At 43.1% G+C, this 16522-nt stretch overlaps 1 long non-coding RNA gene across 2 annotated transcripts in view; it reads left to right on the forward strand.

Moving 5' to 3' along the window:
- LOC142017248 (uncharacterized) overlaps positions 1-16522 on the forward strand; it is a 320766-nt gene that overhangs the window by 30334 nt on the left and 273910 nt on the right. For both annotated transcript variants that reach the window (XR_012646492.1, XR_012646494.1), the window contains exon 3: positions 11429-11591. This is a non-coding gene — a long non-coding RNA (uncharacterized LOC142017248). The remainder of the gene's footprint in view (positions 1-11428; positions 11592-16522) is intronic.

The following is a 16522-nucleotide window of genomic DNA, read 5'->3' on the forward strand; positions in this document are numbered from 1 at the left end:
AAACTGTGGCAGAACTGTCACTTACTTCAATAAAGCCAAATTTCACTTTGATTTATCAGAAGAAACAGTTAAACACAGTGGTTTTCAGTCCACAGAAAAGAGACGTTGTGTGTGTAAGTGTGTGCATGCACGTGTGCATACACTAAAATTCAATTCTGTAATTTCAGACATTACTCATCATCACCATGGCAAATCTCAAGGGGACATAGCATCTTTCAAAATGCATCGCCCAGATGGATCTTTGGCGATGTGCTTAGGTAGATACTGAGTTTATGTCCCTTCCATGCAATCTTGTCATGCCACCAAAGCTTTTGGTGCTCACTTGGGCTACGTCTACACGTGCACCCAACTTCGAAATAGCTGATTTCGATGTTGCGACATCGAAATAGGCTATTTCGATGAATAACGTCTACACGTCCTCCAGGGCTGGCAACGTCGATGTTCAACTTCGACGTTGCTCAGCCCAACATCGAAATAGGCACAGCGAGGGAACGTCTACACGCCAAAGTAGCACACATCGAAATAAGGGAGCCAGGCACAGCTGCAGACAGGGTCACGGGGCGGACTCAACAGCAAGTCACTCCCTTAAAGGGCCCCTCCCAGACACACTTTCATTAAACAGTGCAAGATACACAGAGCCAACAACTAGTTGCAGACGCTGTATATGCAGCACGGACCCCCAGCTGCAGCAGCAGCAGCCAGAAGCCCTGGGCTAAGGGCTGCTGCCCACGGTGACCACAGAGCCCCACAAGGGCTGGAGAGAGAATATCTCTCAACCCGCCAGCTGATGGCCGCCATGGAGGACCCCGCTATTTCGATGTTGCGGGACGCGGATCGTCTACACGTCCCTACTTCGATGTTGAACGTCGAAGTAGGGCGCTATTCCCATCCCCTCATGGGGTTAGCAACTTCGACGTCTCGCCGCCTAACGTCAATTTCAACTTCGAAATAGCGCCCAACACGTGTAGACGTGACGGGCGCTATTTCGAAGTTACTGCCGCTACTTCGAAGTAGCGTGCACGTGTAGACGCAGCTTTGATGACTGGCTGTGGCATTCCTTTAGAATTCTTTGATATTCCATTTTTATAAAATTTCCAGTCTCAAGAAAGCAGCTGAAGTTGAACCACTGTTTATGGAGAAGGTTGATGAGTGCAGTCTTGAATATCTGTTTCTGATCATGTCCTGCCACTTGTAATGGAGCAACTGATACATATGATGAAAACAGAAAACCCCAAACAGCTGTGTTTCAGCCTTTCTCAGCACCCAGATTTAATTTGCATATGATAGAGGCTAACTCGTTCTATAGATGCACCTCTGTGTCAAACTTGATGGCACAACGTTACCAGAGAGGTCACTAAAGGGCCCCAAATCATGGTGGCAACTGCTGCTATGGGAACTTTCACATCTTTCTGTCCTCCTGCAGCACAGTTTGTGTTGCTGCCCAAATATTTTGACAACTGCCACCTAGTCGATGTCTCATCCAGATAATTTAATACTAAGATGGTTATAATATGAAACTGGAGGCTATTTGATGATAATGGCCAACAGTGGAGTTTTATCTGGATTAATAACCAAACTAATGCACACTGCTTCTTGCCCAACCAGATTATCCATCATCTTCCATGCTTTTCATGATTATGCCAGCAAGATAATGGCATCTGTGTATTCAAGATTTCACAACAGAATGGATGTCAGCCAAATATCACCAGCAGCTGCTTCCTCAAGCTTATCCATAAGAATGGCATACTGGGTCATTCCAAATGTCTGTCTAGCTCAGTATCCTGTCTTCTGACAGTGGCCAATACAGTTGCCCCAGAGGGAGTGAACAGAACAAGTACTCACCAAGTGAGCTATCCCCTTTTGCCTGTTCCCAGATTCTGACAAACAGAGGCTAGGGACACCATTCGTACCCGTCCTGGCTAACAGCAGTTGATGGACTTATCCTCCATGTCTTTATCTAGTTCTTTGGTGAACCCTGTTAAATTCCTGGTCTTTACAACATTCTCTGGCAAGGAGTTCCACAGGTTAACTGTGCATTGTGTGAAGATATACTTCCTTTTGTTGGTTTTAAACCAGCTACCAATTAATTTCATTTGGGGGCCCCTAGTTCTTTTATTATGGGAACAAGTAAATAACATTTCCTTATTTACTTTCTCAACCCCAGTCATAATTTTACAGACTTTTATCATATTCCTTCCCTCCCCGCCATCTCCTTTTTTCTAAGCTGAAAAGTCCCAGTCTTTTAAATCACACCTCATATGGCAGCGCTAAATCATTTTTGTTGCCCTTTTATGAACTTTTTCTAATGCCAAGATCTCTTTTAAGATGAGGGAGCTACATCTGTACACAGTACTCAAGATGTGGGCATACCATGGACTTATATAGAGGAAATAAAATAGTCTTATCTTATTCTCCATCCTTTTTTAATGATTCTTAATTTCCAGTTTTTTTTGTTTTGTTTTGTTTTGTTTTGTTTTGTTTTTTGTTTTTGGGGGTTTTCTTTTGACTGCCACTGCACATTGAATAGATGGTTTTCAGAGAACTATCCACAATGACCCCAAGATATCTCTCTTTAGTGGAAATAGCTACTTTAGCCTGCATGATTTTATATGCATAGTTGGAATTGTGTTTTCCAAAAAGTGTTATTTTGCTTTTACCAACATTAAAATTCATCTGCCATTTTATTACCCAGACACCTGGTTTTGTGAGATATTTTTGAAGTTCTTCACAGTCTGCTTTAGAGTTAACTTTTTTGAGAAGTTTAGTACCATCTGAAAATTTTGCCACCTCACTTTTTACTCCATTCTCCAGATCATTTATGAATATATAGAATAGGACTGGTCTCAGTACAGACCCCTGTGGGACAAACTGGTTACCTCTCTCCCTTCTGAAAACTTATCATTTATTCCTACCCTTTATTTCCTATTTTTAACAAGTTATCAATCCATGAGAGTACCTTTCCTCTTATCCCATGACAACTTACCTTGCTTAAGGTGAGGGACCTTGTAAAAAGCTTTCTGGAAGTCTAAGTACACTGTATTCACTGGATCTACCTTATTGACATGCTTGTTGACCCCCTCAAAGATTTCTAGTAGATTAGTGAGGTATGATTTCCCCTTACAAGAGCATGTTGACTTTTCCCCAACAAATCATGTTTATGTGTCTGACAATTCTGTTCTTTGCTATAATTTCAACCAATTGGTATGTTACTGAAGTTAGATTTACTGGTCTGTAATTGTAAGAATCCTCTCTAGAGCCCTTTTTGAAAATTGGTGTAACATTAGTTATCTTCCAGTCATTTGATATAGAAGCTGATTTAAAAGATGGGTTACCAATTATGGTTGTTCACAATTTCACATTCGAGTTCTTTCAGAGCTCTTGGATGAATGCCATCTTGCCCTGGTGACTTGTTACTGTTCAATTTATCAGGTTGTTCCAAAGCCTCCTGTAAGGACACTACAATTTGGGACAATTCCTCAGATTTGTCACCTAAAAAGAATGGCTTAGGTTGGGGAATTTTTCTAACATCTTAAGCTGTGAAGACCAAAGCAAAGAATGTATTTAGGTTTTCTGCAATGACCTTATCATCTTTGAGTGCTCCTTTGGCATTTTGATTGTCCAGTGGCCCTTCTGGTTTTTTGTCAGACTTGCTTCTTCTGAAGTACTTAAAAAAGTATTTTCATATTCTTTTTTGAATTTTTGGTCAAACAGTGCAGATACTGAACAACACAGCCTTGCTTAATTACCATGGTGACAGCTAACTTTTCTATTACTGTGTCTTTTTTATTGGTAAGGCGTAACACATAGATGTGATTTCTAAGTTGATGGTGTTCCTTTTAAACATGATTTTTTCCCTCTTCTTGTGTCTGTCCTTGATTTTGGTATTTGAAGTTACGCTCATGTCTCAGCTATTGGAGAAATTGAGACCACACTTTATGAACTATTGGGAGCAAATCATCATGCCTCATTTTGAAACTACCTGTTTGGAAAATCTTCAATACTAGTAAGTACAGATGTTCTCTGGAAAATATGTCACCCTGTGGAAGAGATCAGACAATGATCAATATCTCATTTTTCAGAGTTGTCTAAATTGCTAAATCCTCCTGCTGCACAATGTTGTTGGTGTTACAGTAATTCTTAGAAGGCCAAATGGGGTCAGGGTCCTTTTGCACAGGAAGACAATAACTGACTTAGCCAGAAGACCAATCAGCCTCTCTTTTTCACGGCTGCTCAGTGAACTAATGGCAGAGGTTAGACAAGATAACTAGTCCTGAGACCCTCAGATTACAGCACTCTTTTTCTGGATACAGGAGCTCTGGCTGTTTCACTGTGAACAAGGATTTCTTGTCCCCAACCTCCTTTCTCTCTACTCCTCAAAAGTTATATTTTTGCCTGAACTCCCCAATATAAATGGGAGAACTTTAATTCAGTCATGTCCTAGAGCCTGTAACAATTTACCTTGAGAAAACAGAGTCACTGAGAAATTTAAAACAGCTACAGTATTTGTCTTATTTGGAAGTCAGAAGCCAGAGTGTCTAGCATTTCGATATCAAAGTGGATTAAAGCGTACCATGGAAGCTTTAGTAATTCCCAGGAAAGAGATTTTCATGGTTTTAAAGGCTCAGTGCACCACTTGCTTTACTGCAATTTGGGCTGAAAGACCAGGGTTTCTCTTCTGGAAACTTTTATGGTCAACCCCTGGGTTGTGCTTCAGTCATCTGACATACTCTTGGCTAGATATGCAGGTTTTGCTGAATGTTTCATTTTCCAGAGATATCTGATGAAGATTGTCACCCAGTTTCATGGGTACTGCTTAAAAAGTTTCCAGACATCAAATGTAGGCCAGTGAAAGGAGAGAGTTCATGGTAAAATGGAAAGTTTTGTAATATGTTTTATGAAGTCTCTGTGTGCATTAGGTTCACATGTACATTACATTTTTACCCCATGGACAAAAAAGGAACTAAATTTGCTCCCAGGTACATAGGTGGTTGTGATCTCCCTCTCTGGGTGCGATGAAGAGGCACTGAAGAATTGGTTGCAGCTAACCCACACTGACTTGGGGGGGCAGAGAGACAATGCAAGCTTCAATAACTCAAGCAGTTTCCCTGCTTCTCAGCTGGGAGGCTGAGCAAAGACCTCCAACTCAAGGACAAAAGACTGAGAGTTCTGACGTGGGAGATTAAGTATTGGCTTCTGGAAAAAGTTTGGAGCACTTTGATGAGGTAACTGATCCCAGGGGTTTGTGTTCATGTACAGCATGACAGCAACACTGCTGCACTAGTCTGGCTGCAGTGCTTCACCGCTTTAGTGAAGATGTTATTATACAGACCAGAGTGCTTCTCCCTGAGCATAATTTATGCACTTTCCTAAGAGATGGGAGCTATGTTGATGGGAGAATGTCTCTGTGACAGAGTTCTTCCTCAGTCTTGTGGATCCATGCTTTTAGACTGATTGCTTGCCTAAGGGGCTCACAACAACCCTCAATTTAGATGCTTTCTCTTGGGCACATTTGATGTTTGTTGAGCTGTTCTCATCATAGGTCATCACATGGAAAAGTGGTATAATTTCCTAGACATAAAAATCTGATTTCTGAATTGAAAGTACTGACTGTGGTGTGGACTCATCTCCACACAGCAAAGCTTTGAAGTATGAAAGAATGACAGCTTAAAAAATACTTCCCTTGAAGTGTTGTTCACTAATCCCCAATTAAGAAAATATGCAGTTTGTAACAGAAAATGCATGTCAGACAAGTCCTCCTAAACGCAGATTGCTTATATTTCATTTTGGATTCAGACCAGACTCACTTTTTTGAGAGAATTAGTTATACAATATTTAACTAAAACATAATTACAATTTCTCTGTCAGATTTATGATTTATTATTTTTTAAAAAAACTGATCACTATGACATAGTCTTTCAAAGACATGCTATCTGCTATCCCCCATTATTTATTGATGAAAATCCTATATACAGAAAAAATGACTGGAAGTGCTTTTCTTTGTATATGTAGAAGAACTCTAGAGTATTCTAATGCAATTAATTCACAATTGGAATTAAACATTTTCGTATATCTTTCAAACAATGTGGATGCCCATTTCAGCTACAAGTGGCACAGTATGATACAGATTCTGTTTGGCTTGTACCAGTATGAAAATGATCAAGCCATCAAGTGCAATGCTCTTGTTACCTCACTTTTCCCATGATGTAAGAGTCCTGCTTGTGCTATTTCAACACTGCAGGATCCACTTCTGTTTTACCTATAGCTCATTCTCCACTCCCCATGACTTTGATGTACACCATATGGTTTAGCATTGCCTCATATGATTATTTGCACTAGATCGCCTTTCAAAACGTCCATATATTTCATGGAGTTCTTGCAGCTTTCTCCTTAGTTACATCATGGCTGGCACAATGGAGTGAGAAGGCTCTTGGTTTATGATCCTTTGATCACATATTTTGAATGCTAAGCTTTTGTCTTTGTAAGTTCTTTCTGTGGTGAACTGGCTCACAAAGTTCAGAGTGCCTTCAGAGCAGTCAGAAGTGATTTCAGATCAACCTTGAGGATGAAGGTTAATGGAAATCCCTTCTGAGAGTATGGTGACATCAGGCCTGGAATCAGTTTAAGTCTTCTAATGAATTCCCTGACTGAATTAGTGTGGCAAACAGCTGTGAAATGTCCATATTTTCTGCATTTATCACACCTTCTGCCTTTGTCAATAAGTGTATCTGTTGAGCTATGACTTTTTCCACACTTTGCACATATAGATTGAAAAGAGTTTGTTTTAGCTTGAAATTTATCCCTCTTCACCTCAGCCATCTTATGGTGATTACTTTTAGCATTCATTCTGTTTTGCAGATTCTAAGCTAGTTTCAGCTTCTTGAAATTGCTCTTGCCTTTGGTTCTGTTTGATTAGTTCACACTGCTTTAATGTTAGTATAGATATGTTTTGTTTAAAATTTGTTTTTTATTGCAGCTTCTGTAAGAGATTTTTCATCTGCTAACTATATTACAAGCTTGGCCATTCCAAAACACAGAATTCAGCCAATGGATGCAAAGCTCTTATAAGTCATTCAGTATTTCCCCATAATTCATGCATTCTCTGTTAAAAAAAGTATTGGGGGGTAGCTGTGTTAGTCTGGATCTGTAACAGCAATGAAGGGTCCTGTGGCACCTTACAGACTAACAGAAAAGTTTTGAGCATGAGCTTTCGTGAGCACAGACTCACTTCATCAGATGCTGGTCTTGGTTCGTGAGTCTGTGCTCACGAAAGCTCATGCTCAAAACTTTTCTGTTAGTCTGTAAGGTGCCACAGGACCCTTCGTTTCTGTTAAAAAAGTGATTTTTCACAAAACATGTTTCTGTGAGGTATAAAGCATACATCAAACATAGGCAAACCCCTTTAATAATCATTTTTGCAACTATCTTCAGTAAAATCAACAGATTTAAAGCTATGTTCTGCCTGCTTTTCATTGGCATCAATCAGTGATTCTTAATCTTTACTGCAGCCTGCACCCCTTTGGGTCTCAAAATATGTTCTTGCATCCTTTATCAAAAATCAAATATGTTCTCTCACCGCTTATCAAAAATGGAGATGGGGGGTTTATACACCTTTAAATGAAAATTAAATATATATAAAATAGTTCTATGTTGTTACTCACCACAAAAAATAGAACAGTAGGCATACAAAAATATGCAAGTACTACCCAGGGATGTTGTGGAGTTTTGCTGTGGAACTGTAACCAACACAATAACAGTGGCTAACTGAATTCAAACAAAGCACTGCGCTACCACATCATCATCTGTGCATGTGTCAGAAAACACCCCGCAACATGGTGGTACACTGTATTTTGTAGTGAGATAATTTCCCTACAATTAGCGTAAAAACTTGAAAATAATTTTTGTTTATATATTAGAGTAATCATTAAAATTTTAATATTAATGAATACATAGGTTTGATGAAACAAAGTAGTTGTACTTACATGCCTGTGCTTAATTTGTGTTTTCAGTGATTTATCTTCTAAAAAACTCTGGTGTGCATCCCAGGTTAAGAACCATTGGCATAAGTTAAAGAAGATACCTGAATATTTCATTTTCTCATGGAGCTTTGTAGCAATTCAAAATTGTGCAAAATATTGGTAACAGTGAGTCTTTTGTGAACATTTGTCAAAGCTGAATTTCTTTGGGGCATTGAAGAATGGCATGATGATGATGTCCTGAAACCTTTGCAGCCATTTGCAATATTTCTTGCTGTTTCTTCTCTTTACGTTTTCTACCGGCACTAGTTTACTTCTGACACCATGTCATGTTCCTATACTACTTATGGACTAGCTACAGAGAGCTTCCTTCTATGCAAAATACACACATGGAATGTTCAGTATAAGCTCTATTAATATTTGTGTTATGCTAGAGGTTGACTTTAAATAAAGGGCATTGCATACAACACTACTTAGTGGTTGAGCAGTTTTATTACGTACACGGGTGCAGAAAGGATACCTTGACAGACTTTTGGGAGGGTACACATAATGTTTTCATTTTTTTCTCCTGAGACCCTTTTTCTGTATTTTCCATGTTTCTTTGTATATAAGACCCTTTATTTTTTTCTTAAACTTACATGCAATAAGATTGTTACATAGGTTTTCAGTGTATAGGAGAAGGTTTGGAGAAAGTTGTGTGCAAGGTGAGTTAGTGGATAATAAGGCATGGCGGGGGAGGTTTAGTGAGTAATAAGAGACAGCCTAGGTTATTACAGTTTTCTTTACAAGGCCTACATAATTTTCTTCATCACTAATATTTTCCCTTAATTTAATAAGTATGAAGGACTTTGATGTGTTGCTTTTCAGCAATGAGACCAAAATAGTGCATTATGGAAGTTAGTTCCATTTTCTGAGTTATACGTATCATCATTCAGAATGAGGATTTTGACAAATAGGGCCAGTTTTTAAGTACTGTAGATTATATTTAACTGAGTGCATGTAACCAGGTAGAAAGGTGTCTGATTTAATTTACTCACTGGAGAGACGGAAGAATGTGTAGAAAAGCTGTATGATCCTGATAGTTGCTTCTTATACTATTTCCTTCTGTGATGATCATTGATATGCAATTTAATCCTCTTAGGCTATGAAAGATTCAGTGAGTCAAGCCCAGAGGACCAGTCTACGCTTATAATTTATGTGACAGAGATAACATGAATAACACACACCCCTGACTTGCGTAGCTATGCAGACTAAACTGTCTAGTGTATATTCAGCTATATCAGTGGAAAAGGGCTTCCACAGACAACTTTATTCAGGGAGCTGGTCCTTATGTCAGTGTAGGCTGCACCTACACTTTCTCTAGATATAAATATTCTGATATTGTCTCTGTAGAGTAGACCCGCAATGTCCAATACACTTCCCGTTCACCCATATGGTGAATAAGAAACCACGGTGTGGCAAAATAGAGCACCCTCTGCCCACTCTGTGGCTGTGCCCCATCACTTGGTGGGACAAGTGCATGGCAGCAGCAGTGGAGGTGACTCTTCCTGTGTCTCTGAGCCATGGGCTCTTGTGGCCGCAGTGGCTGTGTCATGCACACCATGCGGTGCTAGCAGCTGCTTGCTCTGTTGTACGTGGCTACAATAGCTTCAGCTGTGGCTCACATGGCACAGTTCTAGGCCATGTCTACACTTGGCCAAAATTTTGAAATGACCATATTAATGGCCAAATCAGAGAATACTAATGAGGTGCTGAAATGAATATTCAGTGCCTCATTAGCATGCTGACAGCCGCGGCACTTCGAAAGTGCCACGTTTCACTCGTGCGCAGCTCATGTACATGGGGGTCCTTTTCTAAAGGACCCTGCACCCATCTAAATCCCTTTATTCCTATCAGCTATTGAAAGGAGGGGCAGTGTAGACATGGCCCAAAGGAGTTCATGACAGGTGTTCGGGGATGGTTAAACAAAGGCATCTTGCCATCACAAGAGGTGGAATGTCAGCCTTTTGCTCTTCGAAGCATTCCTGTAAGCAGAATACAAGTCTGCCCTTGACTCTGCATTCCCCTCTCCCTGTATGCTGGGGTGCTGGTAGAGGGGAGAGTAGGGAACATGGTGAGGTAGGGCATGTGGTTCAGCATGGGCTGAAGTGGGGCTCTTTACTTCTTTACCAGGCAATGCAGGAGCTCTGTCTGCTGCCTCATCTGCTGCAACATCTCCTCCTAGGTCTCTAATTCATGCTCTCTGAGCACTCTCCTTTCTTCCCAGTCAGCCCACCTCTCCTCCACCGTGGTTCTCTTCCACACATTTATCTGTGTCCTGGCCATGCAGGCAGCTTTGCATATGCAGTTCACTCCGTGAACATATCTTTCTACGTTTGTTCTCTCCTGCAAACCTGTGCCAGTCTAACAGCTAGAGGAGCATGAGGGGGGCACTGCAACAAAACATCAGTGAAGGCCAGACATTAAAGAGATTAATTTACTGTAGAAAATATTATCAAACACATAAAGGAAATTCAGCAGGGAACCTCTGTGAAAGACAATGGGGATGTATTCCATGCAAGGACAAATTTTGGCTTTTAAGCATCCTGTGTTCAGCAGGTACTACAGAGAGCTCTTAAAGGACCTGCTTGACTTGATTTGCTTCCCATCATGGTAAGGCACAGATTGGAGACATGCTTTCAAGCCTGTGATTGCAAAAGCAGTTTCTGCAGCTGTGCATGTTGGAAGTGGGTTTGGAGCAGGATGTCTAAGACCTGTGGCAGTGGTGGTCATCACATGCTTCTGAGCTGGGACAGTGAAAGTTTAGCCCAGGAGACCAGGTTAGGGAGGGGTGGGGTGGTCCAGGCATGGTGGAGCAACTTGAGCTATCATATAGTATCTCACTGCTTCTCCCCCTCGCCCCTACATCCCCACTTCCTTTAGTTTGCAAAAAGAGATATCAGCCTGCTTAGAATAACTAATTGATAAGGAATGGAAACTGACTGGATTTCGGCACAAGGCTGCTCAGTATGCTGCACTGTTCTGTGGTGCAATAATGCCATATTACTTACTGGAGGCTTGGTTTAGAAAGACGTCATATGGAGGAGGTCAGAATAAGGCAGGCCTCTCCAAAAACCTTGTGAGAAGTATTAAAGAATACCTGTCTGAGAAGCTTATGGAGATGTGCAAGGAGGATCAGCGCTCCATCCCCAGACACAGTAACAAGTTGTTCTAGGCTGTGTAGGTACAGTGCCCACCACAGATTACATCCAATTGCCTGACCTCACTTGTAGCATGATTAAAAATGCAAACTCACCAGGGATCCCCTCTTCGTCATCAGAAGCCAGACGCAAAGTGTCCTGGGAGGAGGGGATGAGACCCAACACTACAAAAAGTTTCTGGCTATTGGTGAGATCAGCTGTTCCATTCTCCTGCTGACCATTGTTCTCCTCCTCCTCCTTCTCTTCTTCATCCAGGTCCTTCTTGCCAGAGGCTTCCCGAGGAATCTCTTTGGGAGGTATTCACAGACTTTTTGGGTACAGCAGTTGGATCACCTCCTAGAATCCCATGCAGCTGCTCGTAGAAGTGGCATGTTTGTGGTGATGACCCAGAACATCTGTGTGCTTCCTTTGTTTTATGGTATGCCTGCCTGAGTGCCTTTATTTTCATGTAGCGCTGCTGGTTTTCCCTGGTGTATCCTTTTTCATTCTTGCCCTGTGAGATCTTGGCGTAGATGCTGGCATTTCTTTTGCTGCTTTACAGTTTTGCCAGCACAGCTTTATCCCCCTCCCACCCCAACAGCAATGAGATCCCAGATCTCCTGCATGCTCCATACTGAACATCATCTGCAACACTGGGAATTCATGGCCAGACGTGCAGCTGAGGTGTGTTGTCTGCTCTATTTGCCACGTTGGCCAAGCAAGAAATGAAATTCAGATTTTCCCAGGCCATTTCCTGTACACTAAGGCCATTTCTACACAGGCCACTTTCTTCAGAAGTGGCAGGGTAATACACGGCCTGAAATATGGTAATGAGGCACAGATGCAAATTCCCCATGCCTCGTTAGCATACGGTCACGTGATTTGGAGTCCAGAAGACTGTTCTGCCAGACACCAAAACGCCATTTAGAAGCGCGGCCCCTGGGTGGTCTTCTGGAAGGAAGTCCTTCTTCCGGAGGCCCCTTCTTCCCAAAAATTTTTGAGAAGAAGGGGCCTCCAGAAAAAGGACTTCCTTCTGGAAGCTCCCCTGGGGCCGCGCTTCTACACGGCGTTTTGGAGTCCGGAAGAACGGTTTTCTGGACTCCAAATCACATGACCGTATGCTAATGAGGCATGGGGAATTTGCATCTGTGCCTCATTAGCATATTTTGGGTCGTGTATTACCATGCCACTTTTGAAGAAAGTGGCCTGTGTAGAAGTGGCCTTAGTGTACAGGAAATGCTCCATCTGCAGTACCCTAATATTGACCACACAAGGGCCGTGTCTACATGAGCCCCAAGCTTCGAAATGGCCACGCAAATGGCCATTTTGAAGTTTACTAATGAAACGCTGAAATACACATTCAGTGCTTCATTAGCGTGCGGGCAGCAGCCCACTTCGAAATTGATGCGGCTTGCCGCCGCGCGTCTCGTCCAGACAGGGCTCCTTTTCGAAAGGACGCCGCCTACTTCAAAGTCCCCTAATTCCCATCAGCTCATGGGAATAAGGGGACTTCGAAATTGACATGGCTCGCTGCCGCGCGTCTCGTCCAGACGGGGCTCCTTTTCGAAAGGACCCCGCCTACTTCGAAGTGCGGCTGCCGCCCGCACGCTAATGAAGCGCTGAATATGTATTTCAGCGCTTCATTAGTAAACTTCGAAATGGCCATTTGCGTGGCCATTTCGAAGTTTGGGGCTCGTGTAGACGTAGTCATGGTCAAATATGGCATTACTCTTTATGAAAAGCAGGAGTACAAAAGGCAAACTTAGGAGCCCTTAAAGTTGATGTAAAGGTCCCTGTAGTGTGGACTGATTGCTTAGAAATTTGACCTAAGTCACTTAAATTCAACCTAATCTCCTACTGTAGAGCAAGCCTCAATGACATCCGTGTAGACTAATCTAGGAAGTTGGGGCCTGATTTTGCTCTTACTCGCACGTATTTTAAAGGAAGAGTAACTCTAATTGATTTTAACTGGTATAGAAGTAGCATGAGACCTGGTCTACACTACCGAGTTAGTTCTAATTAAGCTGATTTGCACTGACCTGAATGTACATGTGTCTATGTTTAATTTTGTCTCTCAGTGTTAGCTCTGCATTGCATTAACATATCACCATTTGCCTGAGTGGTGTTGAGCTCTGACTGATGTATTAAGTTTGACATAGTGCAAATGTAGACCCTGTGTTACCTATGTCAAGCCTAAGAGTCCTCCAGTTCCTGTGCCACAGTGCCTAATACGGACTACTTTGTCACAGTTGTGAACTGAAATGTCTATGGCTACGTCTACACGTGCACGCTACATCGAAATAGTCTATTTCGATGAATAACGTCTACACGTCCTCCAGGGCTGGCAACATCGACGTTCAACTTCAACTTTGGGCAGCACCACATCGAAATAGGCGCTGCGAGGGAATGTCTACACGCCAAAGTAGCACACATCGAAATAAGGGTGCCAGGAACAGCTGCAGACAGGGTCACAGGGCGGACTGAACAGCAAGCCGCTCCCTTAAAGGGCCCCTCCCAGACACAGTTGCACTAAACAACACAAGATCCACAGAGCCGACAACTGGTTGCAGACCCTGTGCATGTAGCATGGATCCCCAGCTGCAGCAGCAGCAGCCAGAAGCCCTGGGCTAAGGGCTGCTGCCCACGGTGACCATAGATCCCCGCAGGGGCTGGAGAGAGACCGTCTCTCAACCCCTCAGCTGATGGCCGCCATGGCGGACCCCACTATTTCGATGTTGCGGGACGCGGATCGTCTACACGTGCCCTACTTCGACGTTCAACTTCGAAGTAGGGCGCTATTCCCATCCCCTCATGGGTTTAGCGACTTCAACATCTCGCCACCTAACGTCGATTTCAACTTCGAAATAGCGCCCAACACGTGTAGCCATGACGGGCGCTATTTCGAAGTTGGTGCCGCTACTTCGAAGTAGCGTGCATGTGTAGACACGGCCTATGGGTCATAGAGAATGGAAGGCACTCATGTTAAAATCCTGTGAATTTTTGAAACACCTTTTCCCGATTGTCCATCTTGCAGCTCTTCTGTGTTGCATGCACTGGCAGGATAACTATGCTGGTTACACACTCCAGATGCAAAACCAACCTGGGCCGTGTCTACACGTGCACGCTACTTCGAAGTAGCGGCACCAACTTCGAAATAGCACCCGCCACGGCTACACGTGTTGGGCGCTATTTTGAAGTTGAAATCGACGTTAGGTGGCGAGACATTGAAGTTGCTAACCCCATGAGGGGATGGGAATAGCGCCCTACTTCGAAGTTGAACGTCGAAGTAGGGCACGTGTAGACGATCTGCGTCCCGCACCATCGAAATAGCGGGGTCCACCATGGCGGCCATCAGCTGAGGGGTTGAGAGACGCTCTCTCTCCAGCCCCTGCGGGGCTCTGTGGTCATCGTGTGCAGCAGCCCTTAGCCCAGGTCTTCTGGCTGCTGCTGCTGCAGCTGGGGATCCATGCTGCATGCACAGGGTCTGCAACCAGTTGTTGGTTCTGTGGATCTTGTGTTGTTTAGTGCAACTGTGTCTGGGAGGGGCCCTTTAAGGGAGTGGCTTGCTGTTGAGTCTGCCCTGTGACCCTGTCTGCAGCTGTTCCTGGCACCCTTATTTCGATGTGTGCTACTTTGGCGTGTAGACGTTCCCTCGCAGCGCCTATTTCGATGTGGTGCTGCCCAACGTCGAAGTTGAATGTCGACGTTGCCAGCCCTGGAGGACGTGTAGACGTTATTCATCAAAATAGACTATTTCGATGTCGCTACATCGGAATAAGCTATTTCGATGTAGCGTGCACGTGTAGACGTAGCCCTGGAGTAGTCAGGCTATATTGGATTTCTTGGTCCTATGGATAAAAGAGTCTCCCCAAGCAAAGCTATACGCCAGCCACAGAAACATAGAGGTCTTCTTCCACCCCACTGAGTTAGAGAAGGGCAGTAAACCCTGGACAGAGATCGAGGTGCCAATGGATGGCGTTGCTATAATTTTTGCTGGGTTTTCTCCAGAGTTATTTTCAACCCTGGGAAGTCCTAGAAATCTAGACGGGCAGATAAATGATTAGGAACCAGGATTTTGGCGGTAAACAGAGAGCTGCCCTGTTTGTTAGGCTGGCCCCATCAGGGAATTGGCAAGGTAGCCTGGGGCCCAACACAAGTGAAAGTACCCCAAGGGATAGAGGGAAGACCAGTCCAATAGAATAAAGCCAAATTGGTCCTGCATGCAAGTGTTTTGGGCAAAACCAAGCCTATGATGTACTGTATGTAAATGTGAGGGAGGAGATGCATGCTGAATCTCTCTAGTCCATGATGTAACGGCTGTCAAATGAGAGAATTTGCTTGATCATGGGAGGTCAGTATGGTCCAGAATCATTAGCAATACTTTCATTGCTTCCTGGGCTCTTTAAAGAAATTTAGGGATAAATTACAGCAAAATAACATCACAGAACACTGACAGTCAGGACTGGTGGTTGTAAACAAACTTCATGGAACCTGAGAAAATTGGCCACGCTCATGATAAGTGGTCATCTGGCTAACTAAAATCAGTATGGATAGCGGATGTTGGTGAAGGAGAGAGTTCCTGACTAGAGAATTTCAACCTGTAGTAGAGGTAAATAGCATGCCAGTAGAAAGGAAAACCAAAGGCTCAGGGCAATAGATAATCAACCATAATCTGTTGTATTAGGTACTGCCATTATGCAGATGGGGGTGAAGTAGCAGAACAGCCTCTGGTGCTATGAAAGTACACAAGGGCCAAATTAGAGTTAGCTCACAGTCATCTCTTTGGGGGACATTTAGCAGCAGATAAGACCCTAGATGGAGACCTAAGGAGAATCTACTAGCTGGGCATAGGAGTGGAAACCTAGAGCTGTTATGCCTCCTGCAGGAGAGCCAGCTGCACAGATGAGTTAAGGGCCCAATTGGTACTGGAGTACATTTCGGAAGAATACCTGTGGACCTAGTGGGTCCATTAGAAAGATTGTCCTGAGGTCACTGAAGCATACTTATCATCCTGGACTATGCTACATGATATCTTGTACCTAGCCATTCCTTTAAGAAACACACATCCAGGTTGTCCCAGTGGAACTGGTCTAAGTTTTTGCTAGACTAGGCATCCCTAAGTATATTCAGAGAGACCAAGACACTAATGAAAGACTTATGTACCAGCTCTGCATCCAAGCCATGTTCACCTTGGTCTGTCATTACCAAACAGATGGTCTGGTCAAGTGATTTAACCGCATTCTCAAGAGCATGATGAAACATGTAGTGTAATGCATAATTTTAAGAAGAAATTTTTAATATTTGAATTAGTTTTCTTAACTCTTTAATCTGAATAGTATGTTGAATTATTTTTGAATTGTTAGGCTTTTT

The sequence above is a fragment of the Carettochelys insculpta genome, chromosome 8 (genome assembly GCF_033958435.1).
Source record: "Carettochelys insculpta isolate YL-2023 chromosome 8, ASM3395843v1, whole genome shotgun sequence".
NCBI classification, from domain to species: Eukaryota; Metazoa; Chordata; order Testudines; family Carettochelyidae; genus Carettochelys; species Carettochelys insculpta.